The sequence below is a fragment of the Oryctolagus cuniculus genome, chromosome Y, assembly GCF_051225735.1.
Source record: "Oryctolagus cuniculus isolate XC-2025 breed Fujian yellow rabbit chromosome Y, ASM5122573v1, whole genome shotgun sequence".
Taxonomy (NCBI): domain Eukaryota; kingdom Metazoa; phylum Chordata; class Mammalia; order Lagomorpha; family Leporidae; genus Oryctolagus; species Oryctolagus cuniculus.
The window spans coordinates 9,419,820-9,440,914 of record NC_142889.1 but is presented as its reverse complement, the minus strand read 5'-3'; the positions used below and the strand labels follow the sequence as shown (position 1 = coordinate 9,440,914).

The 21,095-nt window shown below is 41.7% G+C and overlaps 1 long non-coding RNA gene across 1 annotated transcript in view; it reads right to left on the bottom strand.

Moving 5' to 3' along the window:
- LOC149119204 (uncharacterized) overlaps positions 1 to 558 on the bottom strand; it is a 33,484-nt gene extending 32,926 nt beyond the window's left edge. Inside the window, exon 1 of the long non-coding RNA XR_016228601.1 lies at positions 417 to 558. This is a non-coding gene — a long non-coding RNA (uncharacterized LOC149119204). The remainder of the gene's footprint in view (positions 1 to 416) is intronic.
- Between the last annotated feature and the right edge of the window lie 20,537 nt (positions 559 to 21,095).

Here is a 21,095-nt window from a genome sequence, read left to right as displayed (position 1 = left end):
GGGACTCGGGACAGGAAACTCAGGGGATTCCGATAACCACTACCAGGACAGGAGTGACTGACGGCCCCACAGACAGCAGGTTTTCTCTGCGTCAATCCCCGCTTGCAGTCCTGGTTTTCCTTAGTGACCACCGTGGCCTCACTGTAGACACGGGCTGATGGTACAAAGCTGCTCATACTGAGCCAACGCCGCTGCTTGCAGGAAGGGGTTTGGGATGACTAGGGTCCTCGGTGTTGGCCCATTCTACACGCCATGGATGGGGCGGGATCCAGGTAGCTGCTGCCCCAGCACAAAACTAGGCTCTGAAACTTATGAAACTGAGCACGGGGAGCCCTGTGGCTCACGTTAGTCATTTCCAGTGTGTTGCCACCGGTTACTCACTCATCCCCATGAGAGGCCCAGCCTCGTGTACTCACCACTTTCCGGCTTCCAAGGGATCCCAAGCTTCTCCTTTGCTCCGCCCCGCGCAGAGGAAGGGCACCAGAAAGGAGAGTTTGAAGCGCTAAGCGCTGTTCAACGTCTATCAGCCAAACCCATGCGCAACTATGGCGTCTTCTCAAAGGGATCCCGCGGAGTCAGAGTACGTATTGGTGCAACTAGCGTGCCTGCTGATTGGACAGTTTGCACGCCCGTTGTGTGCGTATGCCATAGCGAGTGACTCAGCCAATCAAAGCCCTCTCCGTCACAGTGGGGTCACGTGGAGTTGTGCCGGGTGACTGGGGAAGTGAATGTCGAGGTTTGAGGTCTGATTTGAAGCGGCTGCTTTCTGTTTTGTCCCACACCTCTCAAAAGATGGAGGGTGCTCACTTTTCTGTTCGTCCCACTTCGTGCTCCCCTCTTTACCTCATGTGTCTGAGTTCCCGCTAGCAAGTTATGATCTGCAGTTTGCAGTAACCTGCTGAAGGTGCCTTAACAGTCCACTGAACATTCAGTGGCCTTTGGACCATTTTTAGTATTGCTTTCTGCATATGCTCGATCTATTTTTCTGTTAGGTCTTCCTAGTCTTTTCTTAACGTACCGTTTTCACTGATAGATGTTTACATATATTACATAGATTAGACCTTTTTTGGTTCATTCTTTAGATATGTAGTTCCTATTCTGTGTTTTGTCGTTTAGTTTTATTTTCCTATTGTGTTTGTTGCTACATAGTAATTCTGTGAATTTCAGTTATTGCTATTGCATCCAGTAAATTGATTTAGCTGGGTTTGGATTATGTGGAGTTACCTTTCATCCGAAAGTGTGACTCTCAAATATTGTTCCTTAAATGTCGGTCCTTAAAGCGTGTTTCCAAGAGTGCACCACTTCAGTGCAATGTCAGAGGCAACTAGTGAAAAGAGGAGAGCTTGTCTGAGTCCATTCCCAGGGAAAAAGCTTCCAATGATTCTGTATTACTTGGTTGATGTAAATTGGTTTTAGGCATTCTTGGTCCGAAAAGCAAGTTACTATTTCTTTTTACTCTTCTGTTTATTATTATAGCCAGGTAATACAATTTGTTAAGTACTGTTAAATATTTAATATTTAATCGAAGCATGCAGATTTCTTTCTTAAATATCTAGAGTGCCCCTCAAGAATGGACCCGAATTTTTTTTAACTTTTATTTAATGAATAAAAATTCCCAAAGTACAGCTTATGGAGTACAATGGCTTTCCTCCCATAACTTCCCTCCTACTGCAACCCTCCCCTTTCCCACTCCCTCCCCCCTTCCATTGTCATCGATTCATTTTCAATTCTCTTTATATACAGAAGATCAGTTTAGCAAATATTAAGTCTAGATTTCCACAGTTTGCACCCACATAGAAACATGAAGTGGAAAATATCATTTGAGTACTAGTTATAGCATTAAATCACACTGTACAGCACATTAAGACAGAGATCCTACATGAGGAGTAAGTGCACAGTGACTCCTCCTGTTGACTTAACAACTTGACACTCTTTTTTTTTATTTTGTTTTATTTTTTTTTGACAGGCAGAGTGGACAGTGAGAGAGAGAGACAGAGAGAGAAAGGTCTTCCTTTGCCGTTGGTTCACCCTCCAATGGCCGCCACTGCAGCCGGCGCACCGCGCTGATCCGATGACAGGAGCCAGGAGCCAGGTGCTTTTCCTGGTCTCCCATGGGGTGCAGGGCCCAAGCACCTGGGCCATCCTCCACTGCACTCCCTGGCCATAGCAGAGAGCTGGCCTGGAAGAGGGGCAACCGGGACAGAATCCAGCGCCCCAACAGGGACTAGAACCCGGTGTGCCGGCGCCGCAAGGTGGAGGATTAGCCTATTGAGCCACGGCGCCGGCTCACAACTTGACACTCTTGTATACGACATCAATAATCACACTAGGCTCTTGTCATGAGTTGCCAAGGCTATGGAAGCCTTTTGAGTTCACCGAGTCTGATCCTATTTAGACAAGGTCATAGTCAAAGTGGAAGTTCTATCCTCCCTTCAGAGAAAGGTACCTCCTTCTTTGATGACCTTTTCTTTCCACTGGGATCTCACCTGTGGAGAACTTTCATTTAGGTCATTTTTTCCCCCAGTGTGTCTTGGCTTCCCATGCCTGATATACTCTCATGTGCTTTTCAGCTGGATCCACATGCTTTAAGGGCTGATTCTGAGGCCAGAGCGCTGTTTAGGACATCCGCCATTCTTGAGTCTGCTGTGTATCTCGCTTCCCATGGTGGATCGTTCTCTCCCTTCTTATTCTATCGGTTAGTATTTGCAGACACTAGTCTTGCTTATGTCATCCCTTTGGCTCTTAGTCCTATCATTATGATCAATTGTGAACAGAAATCGATCACTCAGACTAGTGAGATGGCATGGGTACATGCCACCTTGAATTGGAATCCCCTGATATGTTTCTAACTCTACCATTTGGGGCAAGTCAGCTTGAGCATGTCCCAAATTGCACATCTCTTTCCTCTATTATTCCCACTCTTATATTTAGCAGCAATCACTTTTCAGTTAAGTTTCAACACTTAAGAATAACTGTGTATTGATTACAGTATTCAACCTAAAGTAGAACAAACATAAAATATACTAAGTGGGATAACGTATCAAGTTGTTCATCCGCAGTAAGGGCAAGGGCTGATCAAGTCAGCGTTTCTCATAGTGTCCATTTCACTTCAACGGGTTTCCCCTTTGGTGCTCAGTTAGTTGTCGCCGATCAGGGAGACCATAATAAGGTTAAAAAACACAAAATCCACAACTTTCTGTTCTTTCTGAGTTTTGTCAGATATATCATGGCTCTGCCACTACAGCAATATATGTCACCCTACAACCATTCCTTTTCAAAATATGTATTATTCATTCATTTGTTAGTTCAAGAGGCACAGAGATAAAATGAGCTCCGACACACTGGTTTACTCTGCACATGCTCCCAACTGTCCCTAGCTGAGCCTGAGGCCAGGAGCTAGGAACTCAATCCATGTCATAAGTGGTGTGGACCTATGTACTTGAGCCATCACCACTGCCTCCAAAGGCATGCATTGGCAGGAAGGTAGAGTTAGGGTCAGGGATTGAACCCAGGCACTCTAAAATAGGGCAGAGAAGTTAAACTTCTAGATCAAATACTGCCCCCACAGAATGAATGTCTGTTTTTGGCCATTCATGCCGTGCCCTACTCCAGGCCTTGGGAGTCCTGAACTTCTTTCTGTTGTTACTTTGTCTTTTCAAAAGCTTCATGGAAGTGGATTCAAGTGGTATTGACCCTTGGTGTGTAGCTCTTTTCACTGTTCCAGGTTACCACATGGATTCATCCAGCTATCTTGCATGTGTCCTTGGAGCACTCCTGCATTAAGTTATCTCATGTGCATGTGCCATTGATAATGGGTTTAGCGAGGGGTGAGCAATTAGGCTCTTCATTTTTCACCTGTTATGAGCAAAGCTGTTACAAACATTTCGGTAAAAGTCTTTGTGTAGACATGCTTTTTTGACCTAGTAATTACCTAGGACTGGCGTTGCTGGGTTGTATAGTAAGTGAATGTTTACCTTTAGGGGAAAACTGGCATACCAATAAGTGGCTGTACCACTTTTTTATTTCAACTAACAATGAGTGACAGTTTCATTAACTTCATATCCTCCTGTAAACTTGGATGATGTGCTGCTATAGCCTTTGCAGAGTAGAATGTGTGTGTAATGGAATCTCAGTGCAGTTAATTTACATTTCCTTGAGAGCCCAGAGTGTTCATCATCTTTCGTGTACTTATTAGCCATAGTATATCTTCTGGTCCTGGTGTTCTCATAGCCACGGATTGGGTAGGTGGTTTCATTAGATATTCTGAAGTTCAAACTTCTGTCTTACAGTGATGGAGGAACTTACCGCTGTTGTGAAAGAAAATAGGGTAGAAGCAAGGTGCTCATGCCGAGGTTCCCAAGGGGTTCTTGAGGGTTTCTATGATCTGTACAGTTTTATGTTTTTAATTTTAACGAAAGTTTTTCTTTTTAAAAATGTATTTATTTTAGAAGTGGAGTTACAGAGAGAGAGAGAGAGAGAGAGAGAGAGAGAGAGAGAGAGAGAAAGGTCTTCCATTCACTGGTTCACCTCCAGATGTCCCCAACAGCTGGAGCCGGGTCGATCTGAAGCCAACAGCCAGGAACTTCTTCCAGGTTTCCCATGTGGGTGCAGGGCCCCATATATATTCATATATATGAACATACACATACACATACACATACACATATATTGCAGCTTTTGGTATTTTTGGTATTGGTAGATTTAAGCACAACTGTATCAATTATAGCATGATATGTAAATGATCTAAATACTCCAAAATGTAGCTTTTGTTGAAACGGATGAAAAGGCAACACGAAATGATATACTGCCTACATGACACCTACCTTAGACACAGACACAAATAAAAGGGCAGAGAAAGATAGGCCATGCTAACTTTAATCATAAGAAAGCTTGGGTTGCTATATGAACATCCAAATAGACTTTAAGTAACACTAGGGATATCCCAAGTACTGGTCTGATTTGTTTAAAACATTATTTATTTGAAAAGGAGAGTTGTGGAGAGAGGGGAAGATAGATCTTTCTGCTGGCTTACTCTCCAGTGGCCACAACAGCTATGGTTGGCCTAGACAGAAGCCAGGAGCAGAAGTGGAACAGCTGGGCCTCAAAACTAGCACCCATATAGGATGCCAGCATTGTAGGCAGCAGCCCGACCAATTGCACCACAATGCTGGTCCCAGTGCTGATACGGTTATGAAGAATAGTAGTAGGGAGAAAGTGTCATTTCATAATGATAAAGGGGTCAATTCATCAATAAGCCAAAATAGCTCCTGTCTTGGTCTGCATAGGCTGCTTTAGGCAAATGTAAGGCATCTTCAAAAAGTTCATTAAAGCAAATATTATGGAAAAAACTGATGATGGTTTTTAAATGGTTTTGCACCAAAATAAATTTTCAAGATTATTTATTTGTTTTTGTTTTTTTTTTGTTTGTTTTTGTTTTTGTTTTTGACAGGCAGAGTGGACAGTGAGAGAGAGACAGAGAGAAAGGTCTTCCTTTGTCATTGATTCACCCTCCAATGGCTGCCATGGCCGGTGCGCTGGAGCCGGCGCAGCGCGCTGATCCGATGGCAGGAGCAACGTACTTATCCTGTTCTCCCATGGGGTGAAGGGCTCAAGGACTTGGGCCATCCTCCACTGCATTCCTGGGCCACAGCAGAGAGCTGGACTGGAAGGGGGGTAACCAGGACAGAATCCGGTGACCCGACCAGGACTGGAACACGCTGTGCCGGCGCCGCAAGCGGAAGATTGGCCTAGTGAGCTGCTGCACCGGCCCAAGATTATTTATTTATTTGAGAGCATAAGACAGAGAGAGAGAGAGAGAGAGAGAGAGAGAGAGAGACTGGTAGAGTGCGCCCATCGATTAGTTTCTTTCTGAAATGCCCACAAAGGCCAGGGCTGAGTGGGGCTGAAGCCAGGAGGTGGAAATGAAATCCAAGTTTCACAGGTGCATGACAGACACTCAGCTAGTTGAGCCATCATCTGCTGCCATCACCCTCTTCCCCAGCACTTACACACTCTCCTCCACTTAGAGTACTGTCCCAGCTTCTTCTTGACCCTCAGCTTCTCCACTGCCACATCAACAAGTACTTCTCTTGTGTCTTTATCCTGGAAGCTCTCCTTGACACTCCTCCTCTCAAGGAAAGTGATGTACTTCCCTTGGCCTTCCAGTAGTGCCTAATGTTGTGGAGTTTTCTATCAGATAGAACTCAGAGCCTCAGTACATGCCAAGGGCCAAGCCAGGTGTTGGAACTATAGAGGTGGGCAGATGGGACAATACCTGTGCCTTTGTGAAGGGAATGGCGAGACATAGCCCAGGTACTAACAGAGAAAAACTACTAGCCCAGATTATTATATACTGCAAAGCTCCCATTTGTGAATGAAGGTGAAATAAAGACCTTTCATAGCAAACAGAAATTGAAAGAATTTGTCTCTTCTCATCCAGCCCTGCAAAAGATGCTGAAAGATGTGTTACACAGAGAAACACCGAAACACGGTCATCAGTATGAAAGAAGGTAACGGAAGGAAACCTCACAGCAAAAGATCACAGGAAGTTCAAAGCATATGCTAGAAAATATCTTTGGGAAAATGGCAGGGCAAAATTACTCCTATCAATAGTCACATTGAACGTTAATGGCCTCAACTCTCCAGTTAAAAGGCACAGATTGGCTGAATGGGGCAAGGTACAAAAACCATGTATTTGCTGCTCACAAGGAACACATCTTTCCAACAACAATGCATGCGGACTGAAAGTGAAAGGCTGGAAAAAGATATAAAATGAAAACAGAGCGGGCATAGCCATATAATATTGGACAACATAAACTTTACCACAAAAACTGTTAAGAGAGACAAAGAAGGGCACTATATAATGATTAAGGGATCAATTCAACAGGAAGATATAACGATTATTAATGAATATGCACCTAAATATAGGTCCCCGGTTTATTTAAAAGATATGTAAAGGGACTTAAAGGGAGACTTAGACCCCAATACAATAGTACTGGGGGACTTCAATACTCCACTCTCAGAAATAGACAGATCAACAGGGCAGAAGATCAACAAGGAAACAGTAGATTCAAAGGACACCATTGCCCAAATGGATCCAACAGATATCTACAGAATTTTTCATCCTACACACAAAGAATATACATTCTTCTCAGCAGTACATGCGACTTTCTCTAGGATTGACCACATACTAGGCCATAAAACAAGTCTCCACATATTCAAAAGAATTAGAATCATATGATGCAGCTTCTCAGACCATAGTGGAATCAAGTTGGAAATTAGCAACTCAGGAATCCCTAGAACATATGCAAACACATGGAGATTGAACAACATGCTCCTGAATGAACACTGGGTCCTAGAAGAAATCAAAAGAGAAATCAAAAACTTTCTGGAAGCAAATGAGGACCGCATCACAACGTATCAAACTTATGGGATACAGCAAAAGCAGTGATAAGAGGAAAGTTTATAGCAATAAGTGCCTACATCAAGAAATTGGAAAGGCACCAAATAAATGAGCTTTCAATGCATATCAAGGATCTAGAAAAACTGCAGCAAAGTTTCGGCAAAGCAGCAGGATATAAAGTCAATGCACAAAAATCAACAGCTTTGTATACACAGGCAATGCCATGGCTGAGAAAGAACTTCTAAGATCAATCCCATTCACAACAGTTACAAGAACAATCAAATACCTTGGAATAAACTTAACCAAGGACGTCAAGGATCTCTACGATGAGAATTACAAAATCTTAAAGAAAGAAATAGAAGAAGAGACCGAAAATGGAAAAATCTTCCATGCTCATGGATTGGAAGAATCAATAACAACAAAATGCCCATTCTCCCAAAAGCAATTAAGAGATTCAATGCAATCCCAATCAAGATACCGAAGACCTTCTTCTCAGATCTGGAAAAAATGGTGCTGAAATATACATGGAGGCACAAGAGACCTCGAATAGCTAAAGCAATCTTGTACAGCAAAAACAAAGCCGGAGGCATCACAATCCCAGATTTCAGGACCTACTACAGGGCAGTTGTAATCAAAACAGCATGGTTTTGGTACAGAAACAGAGGGATGCCGGACGCTCGCCCGCGAGAGTCCAGCGTAGTAAAGACACGATCACTGCTTACTTGGTTCTCATGGAACTTTATTCATCCAGATGCAAGGCAAAAGAAAAGAAGCCAAGCCCTCCTCTTCCTACACAATCCTATCCCCATTATATACCCTAGGTTCCCCTAGCAGGATGCTCCCAGACAATGGCTAGTCTGTTCACATGCAGTCCATGCAGGCACAGTCCAATCAAGTTGAAGGGCACATAGTGCCTCAGGTTGAAAGTTCATCTTGCTCCCATCGGGGTTGTTTGTGTCTTCAGGACATCCTGTGGTTAGCACTTCCTTGACTTGTTTTGCTCAGCAGCCAGCACTTCCTTAACTTGTTTTGCACAAGTTATTACAACAGGCAAGGCAAACAGCAAAGTGAGGAAGTTCCCACAGGTGGCCAGCCTGCGATTCCCCACAGAGGGATAGACCAATGGAACAGAATAGTCAAAACCAGAAATCAATCCAAACATCTACAGCCAACTTATAGTTGATCAAGGATCCAAAATCAATCCCTGCAGTAAGGAGAGTCTATTCAATAAATATTCTAGGGAAAATTGGATTTCCACATGCAGAAGCATGAAGCAAGACCCCTACCTTACACGTTACACAAAAATCCACTCAACATGGATTAAAGACCTAAATCTAGGACCCAACACCATCAAATTATTAGAGAACACTGGAGAAACCCTGCAAGATATTAGTACCAGCAAAGACTTCTTGGAAAAGACCCCGGAAGCACAAGCGGTCAAAGCCAAAATTAACATTTGAGATTGTATCAAATTGAGAAGTTTCTGTACTGCAAAAAAAAAAAAAAAACAGTCAGGAAAGTGAAGAGGCAACTGACAGAATGGGAAAAAATATATGCAACCAATAAAACAGATAAAAGGTTAATAACCAGAATCTACAAAGAGATCAAGAAACTCCACCACATCAAAACAAACAACCCACTTCAGAGATGGGCCAAAGACCTCCACAGACATTTTTCAAAAGAGGAAATCCAAATGGCCAACAGACACATGAAAAAATGTTCAGGATCACTAGCCATCAGTGAGATGTAATTCAAAACCACAATGAGGTTTCACGTCACACCAGTGAGAATGGCTCACCTTCAGAAATCTACCAACAACAGATGCTGGTGAGGATGTGGGGAAAAAGGGCCCTAACCCATTGTTTCCTGGGAATGCAAACTGGTCAAGCCACTATGGAAGTCAGTCTGGGGATTCCTCACAAACCTGAATATAACGCTACCATACAGCCCAGCTATCCCACTCCTTGGAATTCACCCAAAGGAAATGAAATTGGGAAACAAAAAAGCGGTCTGCACCTTAATGTTTATTGCAGCTCGATTCACAATAGCTAAGATCTGGAATCAACTCAAATGCCCAACAACAGTAGACTGCATAGAGGAATTATGGGACATGTACTCTATAGAATACTATACAGCAGCAAAAGCAATGAAATGCGGTCATTTGCAAAGGGACAGATATCATATGTTCTCCCTGAGCGGCGACAGTTATCTAAGCACCTAAAAGGAAACCTGTTGAAGTGAAATGGACACTATGAGAAACAGTGAATTAATCAGCCCTTGTCATCACTGTTGATGTACACTTTAATACTTTATCCCTTTTAATATTTTTGTTCTACTTAATACTATTGCTTGAGCTCTGTAATCAACACACAATTATTCTGTACTTTGGAATTTTATATCTACTAAATACACGTTAAAAAAACAAATATACTGTAATGAGTTGTCTGAGGGGATTTTATAACCTCAAACTCCTGGAACTATCTTTATATAGCGATGTAATCCTTTATACTGAGGTAGTCTTTCCTTTATTTCAACTCATTGAGTGCCTGTTGTTTGGGGATGTGGAAGGAAGGTTGGCATCAAAATATTTTGATCAAAAGAGGTGACAAAATTAAGACCAATTGTAGAACATAACAATATGTTAATTACTCTGCTTTGATCAATGGACATTGTATATATTTTTGAAATACCACAAATAAATATAATTATGATGAACCAATCAAATTTTTAAAAAAGGTTTAGAGGTGAAAATGCTAACCTTTTTGATCATCACACATTTAATTCCTGTATCAAACTATAACACTATACCCCATGAAATATGTAATTGAAATACTAAAAAATTTTAAGAACAATTTTCAAGTTTTAAAAAAAAAAGATCTTCACCACACAATTGTAGTTAAGCTCTCCTCAGTAACATAAAGAAAAGATCTTAAAATACATGCAAGAGAGAAGACAGATAACATTCAGAGAAAAGCCAATCAGACTCACTTGGGACTTCTCATCACAAACCCTTCAGGCAAGGAGAGAATGGAGAGACCTACTCCAAGTCCTAAGAGAAAAAATATTGTCAACCCAGGTTAGTATATCCTGTAAAACTCTTACTTATGAATGAAGGAGAAATGGGGCCGGCGCTGTGGCTCACTAGGCTAATCCTCTGCCTTGCGGTGCCAACACAACGGATTCTAGTCCTGGTCGGGATGCCGGATTCTGTCCCGGTTGTCCCTCTTCCAGGCCAGCTCTCTGCTGTGGCCAGGGAGTGCAGTGGAGGATGGCCCATGTACCTGGGCCTTACACCCCATGGGAGACCAGGAAAAGTACCTGGCTCCTGCCATTGGATCAATGTGGTGCACCAGCAACAGCGTGCCAGCCATGGCGGCCATTGGAGGGTGAACCAACGACAAAGGAAGACCTTTCTCTCTGTCTCGCTCTCTCTCACTGTCCACTCTGCCTGTCAGAAAAAAATTGAAAGAAAAAAATTTTTTTGAAAAATATTTGAATGAAGGAGAAATGAGGATTTACCACAACAAACAGAAATTGAAAGAATTCATAACTACTTACCCGACCCTACAAAAGATGTTCAAGGATGTCCTACACAGAGAAATACAGAAATGGGAACATCACTGCAAAAGTAGATGAACACAGAAAATGAACCAGGTAAAGTAAAACTGAAATCCAAAATACATAAACAAAACTATTTATGGGGGCCGGTGCCGTGGCTCACTTGGCTAATCCTGTGCCTGCGGTGCCAGCATCCCATAGGGGCGCTAGGTTCTAGTCCCGGTTGCTCCTCTTCCAGTCCAGCTCTCTGCTGTGGCCCAGGAGGGCAGTGGAGGATGACCCAACTGCTTGGTCCCCTGTACCCGCATAGGAAACCAGGAGGAAGCACCTGGCTCTTGGCTTTGGATCGGCGCAGCACCAGCCATGGCGGCCATTTGGGGGTGAACCAATGGAAGGAAGACACCCCTCTCTCTCTCTCTCTCTCTCTCTCTCTCTCTCTCTCTCTCACTGTCTATGACTCTACATGTCAAATAAAGAAATAAATAAAAAATAAAATAAAATACAACTATCTATGGAAACCTGTCAGGGAAATGTCGGTACTTAACAATAGTCACACTGAATGTGAATGGTCTCAACTCCCCAGTTAAAAGACATAGATTGGCTGGATGGATTAAAAAAGGAAACCCATCTATTTGCTGCCTACAAGAACAACACCTTACCAACAAAGATGCAAGCAGACTGAATGTGAAGGGGTGGAAAAATATAATCCATGCTAATAGAAACAGAAACAGAGTTGGGGTGGCCATCCTAATATCAGACCAAATAGACTTTAGCACAAAAACAATTAAAAGAGACAAAGAAGGGCACCATATAATGATTAAAGGGCCAATTCAACAGAAAGATGGGATATTGAACTTGTATACGCACATAATTGCAGGGTACCTGGCTATTTAAAAGAAATGTTAATGTATTTAAAGTGACAGAAAGACTCAAATACAGTAGTAATGCAGGACTTCAATAACCTGCTTTCAGCAATGGGAGCATCAACAAGACAGAAAATCAACAAGCAAATGCAGAGGTAATTAACACTTTAGACTTAACTAACAGACCTAGCAGAGACCTGCCGAACCTTACACCACACAGCCACAGAGCACACATTTTTCTCTCTGGTACATGAGACTTTCTCTAGGATTGGCAACATCCTAGGCCAAAACACAAGTCTCAGCAAATGAAAAAAAATCAACATCATACCTTGCGTCTTCTTGGACCACAATGAAATGAAGCTAGAAATCAACAACTCAAGAATCTCTGCATCACGTGCAAACACATGGAGAATGAACAACATGTTCATGAACGAACAGTGGTTCATAGAAGAAATCAAAAAGGAAATAAAAACATCTCTGGAAACAAAAGAAGTGATAATACAACATACCAAATTTATGGAATACAGATACACACCGATTTTATCATCTGATTACGGTTATCTGACATAGGAGACATTTAGCTTAAATTCCAGAGACCTTTCCATGGCAAATAACTGCTTTGAATCATTATTTTCCCCATCAGGAAATAGAGCATAAATAATCAGGACATAATGTAAGAAACTATGCAAATTTATCCTACAATCTATAATTTTATAGATTTTATAGCCTACGACTTATAGTCTACAATTTCATAATTGTATATATAAGCCACAATTTTGTTTTAATAAATATAATAGGTTTGAAACAGTGAAAGAATTCAAATCTTGAAGACTCTTATTCTTGCAGCAAGTATTAATTTTTGAAGAGAGTTAGCTTCTGCTAAAAAGCACTTAAAAAATCAAAGTCAGGTTAGAATGCTTTACTTAGTAGGGCTATAATGACATCTTTAAAAAGAGCAGATGAACAAATTTCACCTTATCAATTTATTGTGTTTTTTTTTTTTGACAGGCAGAGTGGAAAGTGGGAGAGAGAGACCGAGAAAAAGTCTTCCTTTGCCATTGGTTCACCCTCCAATGGAAGTGGCAGCCGGCTCGCTGTGGCTGGCACACCACACTGATCCAAAGCCAGGAGCCAGGTGCTTCTCCTGGTTTCCCATGGGGTTTCCAATGGGGTGCAGGGCCCATGGACTTGGGCCATCCTCCACTGCCGTCCTGGGCCATAGCAGAGAGCTGGCCTGGAAGAGGGGCAACCAGACAGAATCCAGAACCCCACCCGGGACTAGAACCGGGTGTGTCGGCATCACAAGGTAGAGAACTCTACTAAGAGAGTATTGGAACTCATAGAGGAGTTTGGCAAAGTAGCAGGATATAAAGTCAATGCACAAAAATCAACAACCTTTGTATACACAAGCAATGCCACGGCTTAGAAAGAACTGCTAATTCATTCCCATTCACAATAGCTAGAAAAACAATCAAATACCTTGGAATAAACTTAACCAAGGACGTTAAAGATCTCTACGATGAAAACTACAAATCCTTAAAGAAAGATAGGATACCAAAAAATGGAAAAATCTTCCATGCTCATGGATTGGAAGAATCAACATCATCAAAATGTCCATTCTCCCAAAAGCAATTTATAGATTCAATGCAATTCCAATCAGGATACTAAAGACATTCTTTTCAAATCTAGAAAAAATGATGCTGAAATTCAGATGGAGGCAAAAGAGACCTCAGATAGCTAAAGCAATCTTGTACAACAAAAACAAAGACGGAGGCATCACAATACCAGATTTCAGGACATACTACAGGGCAGTTGTAATTAAAACAGCATGGTACTGGTACAGAAACAGAGGGATAGACCAATGGAACAGAATTGAAACACCAGAAAGCAACCCAAACATCTACAGCCAACTTATATTTGATCAAGGATCTAAAACCAATTCCTGGAGCAAGGACAGTCTATTCATGAATAGTGCTGGGAAAACTGGATTTCCACGTGCAGAAGCAAGAAGCAAGACCCCTACCTTACACCTTACACAAAAATCCACTCAACGTGGATTAAAGACCTAAATCTACGACCTGACACCATCAAGTTATTAGAGAACATTGGAGAAACCGTTCAAGATATTGGCACAGGCAAAGAGTTTCTGGAAAAGACCCGGGAGGCACAGGCAGTCAAAGACAAAATCAACTATTGGGATTGCATCAAATTGAGAAGTTTCTGTACTGCAAAAGAAACAGTCAGGAGAGTGAAGAGACAACCCATAGAATGGGAAAAAATATTTGCAAACTATGCAACAGATAAAGGGTTAATAACCAGAATCTACAAAGAGATCAAGAAACTCCACAAAAACAAAACCAACAACCCACTTAAGAGATGGGCCAAGGACCTCAATAGACATTTTTCAAAAGAGGAAATCCAAATGGCCAACAGGCACATGAAAAAATGTTCAAGGTCGCTAGCAATCAGGGAAATGCAAATCAAAACCACAATGAGGTTTCACCTCACCCCGGTTAGAATGGCTCACATACACAAATCTACCAACAACAGATGCTGGCGAGGATGTGGGGAAAAAGGGACACTAACCCACTGTTTGTGGGAATGCAAACTGGTGAAGCCACTATGGAAGTCAGTCTGGAGATTCCTCACAAACCTGAAGATAACCCTACCGTTCGACCCAGTCATCCCACTCCTTGGAATTTACCCAAAGGAATTTATCTTGGAAAACAAAAAAGCAGTCTGCACCCTAATGTTTATTGCAGCACAATGCACAATAGCCAAGACCTGGAGTCAACCTAAATGCCCATCCACAGTAGACTGGATAAAGAAATTATGGGATATGTACTCTTTAGAATACTATACCGCAGTAAGAAACAACGAAATCCAGTCATTTGCAACAAAATGGAGGAATCTGGAACACATCATGCTGAGTGAAATAAGCCAGTCCATAGGGACAAATACCATATGTTCTCCCTGATCAGTGACGACTGACTGAACACCAAAAAGGAAAACTATTGAAGTGAAATGGACACTATGAGAATCGGTGACTTGATGAGCAAACCCTGACTGTTAATGAACAACTTAATACATTATCCCTCTTAGTAGTTTTTTTTTGGTCTGTTCTACTTAATTTGACTGGTTTAATTCTGTAATTAACACACAGTTATTCTTAAGTGTTGAAATTTGACTGAAATGTGATCCCTGTTAAACATAAGAGTGGGAATAAGAGAGGGAAGAGATGTACAATTTGGGACATGCTCAGGCTGACTTGCCCCAAATGGTAGAGTTAGAAACATACCAGGGGACTCCAATTCAATCCCATCAAGGTTGCATGTACCAATGCCATCTCACTAGTCCAAGAGATCAATTTCAGTTCACAATTGATCATAATGAAAGGACTAAGAGTCAAAGGGAGCACATAAACAAGTCTAGTACCTGCTAATACTAACCGATAGAATAAATAAAGGGGAGACTGATCCAACATGGGAAGTGAGATACTCAGCAGACCCATAGAATGGCAGATGTCATAAACAGCACTCTGGCCTCAGAATCAGCCCTAAAGGCATTCGGATCTGGCTGAAAAGCCCATGAGGGTATTTCAGGCATGGAAAGCCAAGGCACTCTGGCAAAAGATCTCTGTGAGTGAGATCCCAGTGGAAAGAACAGGTCTTCAAAGAAGGAGGTACCTTTCTCTGAAGGGAGGAGAGAATTTTCACTTTGACTATGGCCTTGTCTAAATAAGATAAGAGTCGGAGAACTCAAAAGGCTTCCATAGCCTTGGAAACTCATGACTGGAGCATAGGGAGATTACTGATGCCATAAACAGGAGTGTCAATTTGTAAAGTCAACAACAGGAGTCACTGTGCACTTACTCCTCATGTAGGATCTCTGTCTTTAATGTGCTGTACATTGAGATTTAATGCTATAACGAGTACTTAAACAGTATATTTCACTTTGTGTTTCTATGGTTCTATGGGGGTGCAAACTGTTGAAATCTTTACTTAACATATACTAAAGTGATCTTCTGTAAAAAAAAAAAAAAGATAGAAATTATCAATTCCCAACTTGACTCTCACTGGGATTAAACATGACAATAGGTCTGATCTGATTTCATTATCATTTAAGAATTCATATCTTATTTTTCACTTTATAATTCTGTGTGGGAGCACACTGTTGAAATCCTTACTTAATGTATGCTAAACTGACCTTCTCTATATTAAGAGAATTGAAAATGAATCCTGATGTGAATGGAAGAGGAGAGGGAGTGGGAAAGGGGAGGGTTGCGGGTGGGAGGGACGTTATGGGGGGGGGTAGCCATTGTAATCTATAAGCCGTACATTGGAAATTTAAATTCATTAAATAAAAGTTAAAAAAAAAATCTTTCAAGAGAGTTAGCTTCTGCTAAAAGCACTTAAAAATCAAAGTCAGGTTAGAATGCTTTATTAGGACTATAATGAAATCTTAAAAAATAAGCAGATGAACCCATTTCACCTTATCAATTTCTTTTTTTTTGTTGTTGACAGGCAGAGTGGACAGCGAGAGAGAGAGACCAAGAGAAAGGTCTTCCTTTGCCGTTGTTTCACCCTCCAAAGGCTGCCATGGCTGGTGCGCTGGCGCCGGCACATTACACTGATCCAAAGCCAGGAGCCAGGAGCTTCTCCTGGTCTCCCATGTGGTTGCAGGGTCCAAGCATTTGCGTCATCCTCCACTGCACTCCCTGGCCACAGCAGAGAGCTGGTCTGGAAGACGGGCAACCAGGACAGAATCCAGCACCCCACCCGGGACTAGAACCCAGTGTACCGGCATCACAAGGTGGAGGACTAGCCCAGTGAGCCGCGGCGCCGGCCTTACCTTATCAATTTCAAAACCAAATAAAGACTAGAAACTTAAACAGGTCATAAAAGATACCAAGAATCTTATAACAATCAATTTTATGGTTTTGATACATTAGTAGAATTTTCTGGAATGCCAGTGGTATTAGCAAAAATATAAACTAAAATCATGTAATCATGTAAAACATTGACTTATTTTATCCTGGCTTATAAATTGTTAAGCTTCAAATACATTTATTAACATTAACATGCACATATGGAATGTAATTATCAATTTATCGGTAATATCACTGATATATAGGCTGGAGTTTTAAGATCTAGCAATGTTATTGCATGTGCAAAATCACAGAATACCTGAGTAAAAGAAAAATATAATCTTCAATTTCCATTGACTTCTTTGAGGTTATTTCAAAACATAGCATGATCTGTCTCAATTACAAGCTTATTATTTCATTATCACAAGAGCATTCATACTCACGATGGACTCTGCCAGCTTCAACAATGAAGACTTAGATAAGCTCATGTCTGTTTCTTCAAAGCTCCGAGCATTGACGTTCAACTCTTCTCTCCAAAAGTGCATCTCTAGATTCTATGAGATTGCAAGTTAAGACAAACCTTTTTTAGACTGGTGGGAGCAGCAATGTTGAAAAAAATTAATGGACTGAGGAGAATGCAAGAAGTGAAACTATACAAATCAGTGGTAATTTAGTCACAGAGACTGACAAGATCAAGCTGTTCTTTTGTGATTTGAAGAACTGAATGGGTTGTGAAGGTATTCCATGGGACAGGAAATATGGAAGTAGGTCTCGAGTTAGGAGTAGAATGTGAATGCAATTCTGGAAGCATGGAGTTTTGTTGGGGAGGTTCTAAAGAAGGAGAGAAAGGACATGGGAGCTCTTTCTCTGAAAAGCACTGCCAGTGCATTACAATGTGCTTCTTTTATTGACAAGGGTTGCATTAGTCCTTTGTACAGCACATGATTATAAATTGCGTTATTAGATAAGCATGTCTGCTATATAGCTGCGTTGGACTCAATGCTCTTCTTGTTAGCAAGGCATTTATTATCCTCAATCTGCTCCTACACAGCACCTGGTGTTCAGGAAGATTGGTCCCCACTGAGAGTGCTTTTGCAGAAACAATGTTCCACACAGCCACCTTTTTTATCAGTAACCATTAGTAATAGGTGGGTTTTTGGAAACAGGGAAAACAGTCTGTACAAGCATTAGTCAAAGACAGTATGCACTGATGAAGCAGGATTTCAAGCTCAATGAGGCCACCCACATGGGAGACCAGGAGGATGCACCCGGCTCCTGGCTTCGGATCGGCGAGCGTGCCGGCCCTACTGGCCACTTGGGTGGTGAACCAATGGAAAAAGGAAGACCTTTTTCTATGTCTCTCCCTCTCACTGTCCAACTTTGCCTATAAAAAAAGGAAGAAGACAACACACTAACAACAACAAGTTCCATGTCAGTTGAGGCACTGTAAGTATCAAAGGAATCTCTGGGGTTTCTTCTTGATGTTTTTGTTGAGTCAATTGCTGAGCTGAGTCGACTAGTGACTTGATGTCTCCCCAAGTAACTGGTGGTATTTCAGGGCAAAGAAGGTCTGTGACGCCGAGATGTTTTCTCTCCCTCCTCCAACCTGAGGCAAAACTGAGACATGGAGTACTGAAGGCCTTGAAGCCAACTCATGATGCCACGCAGGGTGAATGCAATGGGCAGGAATCCACACAGGTCCTGTAGGAGACAGACCAGAAGACATCCCCTCACTGCCACATTAGTAGTGGTTCTGGTACTTCCCAAGGCAGAGCAGGAGGTCCTTTATTATATTCTAATGGGCACGAGGCAGAAATATTTTCTCACCGGAGCATCAGCTGCCTCAAAAGTGCTTGAAGGGTCGCATAAATGATTAAGTGTAACTAAAAGAATAGACATTGTTTGATTAAACCCCAGGGTGTTTATCCCTTCCTTTGTTGTTAAAGGGTTTTAAGGGTACAATGTGCATGCTCTACAATAGGTGGCATTATAAGGGATACCATGCGTGAATTTGATGTCCAACAAACGACAGAAGCTGGAAAAGGGCAGGTGAAGTGTATGCAGGAGCATTATCAGGTTTCAATTGGCTAGGCTTACCCATGATAGCCGTTGACATGAGCAGGTGGTTAATAACATGGCAAGAAGATTTACCCTTCAGGTGGATGGCCCGTGTACCAGTGATGACGTGTAGGCAAGGAAAAGGTTTTAGCGATGGACAGTGAGAAACACCCGTTTGCCAAAGGTCATTAGCTTGCTGTCCACGTGATTAGCTGCACAAAATAATGTGGGATTTGCACTCTGCACACAGTTGGAGATAACCAGTACACGCCTCTGGGAGAAGTATGTGAAACTGTTAATAGAAAGATTTTGGAGACTGATGGAAAATCCATGACTTTGTAAGGATCTCTGAAAAGAGCAGCAACATAAAGAGCGTGATGGTAGCACTGATTAACTTCTGATAACATGCTGGGAAGGGGGTGTGTGACTGCAACTATGTGCCACAAATAATGGAGGATGGTGTTTAATCAATAACGTCTGCAGTGAGGAAAAGACTGAGTAAATTAAGTCAAGTTCTATTGTAATACGAGCATAAGGCAGGTGGAGAAGTAAATTAGTGACATAATGACAAATGGTGATCAAATTTGAAGGCTGAATGTTGGATAGACATAGTTAACAGTACCACAGCTAATTTGATACGTTGTATTGTTTTGGGGAGGGAAGTTTTATTTATTTATTTATTTTTATAAATAATTATACCACTAGATGGAGAACCGTCAAAAAAGACTGTCAAAGTTTGAGGAAGAGGGTTTTAGAGATCATGGCATGGAAAGAAACAGGAAGAACAGATAGCAGTGTTAAGTGGAGGCCCTTGAGCAGGTTATATAAAAGTTAATCCACTGAATCCATTAGAGTAATCTAATAAAATAATTGAGATTGGAGTAAATGTTCATGATCCTGTTTTGAGAATGTGAGGTAGATGTTGATCAGGTCGAGACCCAGAACATTAAGTGATCAGTTAATCACCTTTTGCATTTAAGTCAGCAACAGCTTATACAGAAAGTTAAACATTACGAGGAGGAGTGTGAGACAGGTAGAGCCATTGCATTAACATGTTTTTCTGGAAGCTTGAGCTATCAAGTTTACTGTTGGCTTTATTGGAATGGGCAGTAAAGCCAGTTGTAAAACAATCTTTGCAGGCATCCATAAAATCCATAAAATATGACATAGGGTGATATTACTAGCACCCACAGAAGATTGCATCTCTGGTGAAACAGAAATAGTGTCAGTGGATGGATCTTACCCTTCAAGGCTTCAAAAAGTGTCTGTAATTGTTATGCAGTCAGTCTGAAGAATGGATAAGCCCAACTAAGATGTCCTTTCTCTCTCTCCCTGCCTTCAGGAACTCCTACAACCCGAATGTTGGGTTTTCTAATACTATCCTGAGATCCCCAACCGTATTTTTTAGATTTCTAATTTCCTCTTCTTTTCTCTGGTTTGACTGTACACTTTCCTGTGCTCTGTCTTCTAAGCCCCATATTCTTTCTTCTACTTCACTGATTCTGTTTTTAAGGCCTCAAATGTGCTTTTCATTTGTTCTATTGATTCTTCAGTTCACTGTGTTTCTCTTCAATATCTCATTTTCATGTTCTACTAAATTCCTCGTTCCATTCCGATTCCTCATTAAGATTTCATTTTCACAAGTGAGATTTTCTGTCTTGTTCTGTATTGATTCCTGTAGTTTTTGGTAACTTCTAAATGGTCTTCTCATAAATTTTTGAAATCCATATATTGCAATCTTCTGCCTCATCATGTTCATAATCTTGTATTGGAGTATCATGTTCATTTGGGAGTGTCATAATGTCTTCTTTGTTCTTGGCTCCTCGGTTTCTGCATTGGTTGTTTGGCATTGTGGAGATATCCTTTGGTTTCTTCTTCATTTGTTGTTGTGGTTGTTGGTTGTTGTGCATTCTCTCCTTGTGCTATTACTCTAGATTAAGTGGAATGTCTGCTTTTGGTGAATCTCTAGAGGCTTGTGGTGGGTGCGGCCAGAGATCTCGGTTCATTTCTTCAGGTTAAGGGTGTGCCAAATGTGACACACTCAGGTTTGGCATGCTAAATCTTCTCTTCCACTTTTTTTTAATCAGAAGGGAAGTGATTCTGCACAGCTGAGCTATTCTCCTCGATGGGGATCCGTGTCTGAGCGCTAGCCCCAGTGGGTATAATATTCATCTTCTCTGTCCCAAGGACCACGCAAAGGATCTATGCAGTCCTCAGCGTAAGCTCAGATTCCCCTGCAATGTCTCTCACCGGGTAGCCAAGGCTACCAAATTTGTGGTGTTTCCCACTGAGATACTCACGTCCCAGACACCGTGAGTTCTCCCACACACCCTCAAAAGTTTTTTTT